Source organism: Cynoglossus semilaevis, chromosome W (assembly GCF_000523025.1).
Source record: "Cynoglossus semilaevis isolate Cse_v1.0 chromosome W, Cse_v1.0, whole genome shotgun sequence".
Lineage (NCBI taxonomy): Eukaryota > Metazoa > Chordata > Actinopteri > Pleuronectiformes > Cynoglossidae > Cynoglossus > Cynoglossus semilaevis.
Window position 1 is genome coordinate 10,287,469 of NC_024327.1, and position 3,066 is coordinate 10,290,534.

Here is a 3,066-nt window from a genome sequence, read left to right on the forward strand (position 1 = left end):
GGCTGTTATTTCTGCAAAAGGAGGATCTACTAAATATTGATGTAATTTTTCTGTTGGGGTGCCCAAATTTATGCACCTGCCTACTTTTGTTTAAGTAATTATTGCACACTTTCTGTAAATCCTATAAACTTAATTTCACTTCTTAAATATCACTGTGTTTGTTTGCTATATGATATATTTAATTGAAATTGCTGTTCCGAACAACCAATGAGCCATAAAGGAAAATCTTGAAAATGATTAGGGGTGCCCAAACTTTTTCATACCACTGTAAAAGCCTGCTCATTTCAATAGAAGGGAGGCAGCGCTCCAAAATGGTTCCTAATTACACATTAGGAGTTTGAAAAAGGCTCCTGCTGCTCAGGCCTCAATCCACCAACCCCGCAACCCCTCCCCAGCTGGGATCCATGCTCTGCCCCATTAGCGCATTAACACCGCTCCCAGAAGTGGCTAATTCCAGCTAGCCCGTCGGCACAATCCGTGGCAGATGTTAAGAATCGAAGATGATGAATTATGAATATCCCAGAGATGCGTATAGGATACCAGTGAGAAGAAGGAAGGATTTATTTCTGTGTGCCGTTTTATGCAGCCAAACAAAGACGCACATTTACGGAGAAGGAGAGTGCAGCTGTTGGAGTGATTGATTTCTGTTTGTTGTTAGAAATGAGGGACAAAATTGAATGTTTTTCTGTGAAGTCGTCAAGGACTTGACTATGTTGTAACTTCTGTTTGGCAGTGTGGAGTCTGTGTTTGACTGCAATAGCAGTAATGACTTCCTTTTCTTCCTCCCCTGGGTGGCCAACTCAAGGGCTCAAGCAGCAGGGAATAATGTCTTGAGGAGAGACCAATGTGAAGCTCTCAGTGCAGAGCATTTGCATGGTTACATGATTACAGCTGAGCTGGAGGAGGTGTGGGGGGTCAGGCTGTGGGTGGAAGGTGGTGACAGAAACAGCTGCACAGAAAAGCACAGGAAATTGAAAGCAGTTGTTGAGTGTTTTGATGATGGGGAATTGCTCGGCATAACAGAAATGCTAATTACTTTTCTATAACCTGTAGCATTTCTTCTTTCTATCAAATATGTACATTTTAAAAAATAATTTAATTTCAAATGTACTCAGTTTAAATGGATGGTCCTCTGTAGTCTTTCAGCCACAGACCGGTGCTCAAACTGGGCCTGATCTTTAAACATAGCCTTTTCATTTTGATGATGGTGAAAGATTCTTGCTGTGTGAGGTGTTTTCAGGCAAGGAATGGAAGCAGCCGGTAGGTGGTCGATTCGTTTTAATAGCAAAACGTCAAACAAAACAGGTACAATAAAGAACAATAGAGCAAAATAAACGACTGGAGAAGTATGCAAGGAAATCTCGTACAACAGTAGTTAATACGCAAATCCTGTCAAGAATAACTTCTAAAGTATCATTAGTTGTTTATGTTTATATAACTGTGTGGGGGGAGTGGTTTTCGACTTCCTGGGTGTGTGTTTAAATCTAAGGCCAATGGAAGAGAGAGGCTAGGCCTCTTGTGGCCAGTCATATTATTGTTCTTGTATCATGTGATGCCTGCAGTCGCCACTATGTGGCACTGTTGTTCCATGATTCAGCAGTGTTGGAAGAACCTTTTGTTGCTGAGTGGGGGGTTATCACAAGGGAAGTGGACCGAGCCATTAAGTCCAGTCAACCACAGGTGGTCATGTAGATCAAAAGGAATGGATGGCTTCAGGGGTCCCTGTGAGAAGGTAGATTGGGAGATCTCCCATTGTTCCCAGGGAGTAGAGGTGTTTTAGAAAGTTGGTGTGAAGAGAATTTGGGGAAATTCTCTTTGTATGTGTGGGGCTATGTGACTGTGTATGCTCGGGAGAGCCTTTTGGTGTCTTATCAGCTTCCTGCTGCAGACCCAACCAAATGTGAAAACCACTGAAATCTAACCAATGGACACTATCAGCTGTGTCCTGGGAGATTGATACACCTGATGCAATTGGACTCCTTGTAAAACAGATGTCAAAGTGATGCTGTGCTCTGTTACTGACTGGCCAGCTGACGAAGGAGCTGGCTACAGATACAAAAACCCAAGGCTGCAGCCCTGCGGATGGGGTCACAGCCGCTGTCAGGGGCGAGCCTGGGGCGGGCTGCCAGGCCTGACTTTATCCTTGTCACCTCCAATAAGCTCACCGAGCATTCAGTTTTCTAACATTCATTACCGCACCACGACAGACAAGGTCTTCAGCAAAGGGAAAGGGAGATGATATGAGGTGATAGACTCGCTGCATCACAGGACTGCTGCAGGACCAAGGAAATTAGGCTAAAACTGCGGCAAGGGTTCTCAGGAAATTGGCCATGCCAGTCACACACACAGCCACCCAGCGTGGCAAATCACAAACCAGACAGACATGTGTTGTAGTTTGGTATAAATAAACCATAGACTCATACCAAAGGACCTTTTTCAGCCATATTTACACACTTCAGGGAATGAAGTGTAAGTGGGCATTTGGATAATAATGTTTACCAGCAGAAAACAGATCTGTTTGATGTTGGATAAACTCCTCCAAAATGACAGCTGCCACTGAAATCATAGCCTGTATGTACAGAAGTTGTGTAATTTTTTTAGCTGCCAGAAAATGTTATTTTGGCTGCAGTACTGCTGCTCAAATCTCAGTCGCTGTGTGTTCAGCAAACACTAGGTTCACAGAATTCGGGTCAAACACAGCATCAACGTTGCTCTGATCTTGGTTGCTGTGAGTACATAAAAATGACTTAATGAATGAAAACCTTAACCATAAATATCTTCAGTTTCCAAATGAATGATGTGATTACAGAAAACAGAACGTCCCCCTGTGGTAAATGTTCTCTGTTTGGAGTGTTTTGTCTGAATAGATTTCTGAATTAGTTTATGTCGAAGAGAAAATATTAGGTTTGTAATTGAAAATATTGATCCACCTCTTTTCCTTGTTCTAGGTCAATAAAAGCTGAAGTGCATCACAAACTTACATATTTAAGGTTTAATCGCTATTGGGAGCAGATAAAAAATACTTTTTTTTTTGTTTAAGGCAATGACTTTTCAGAGAAGGGGGTT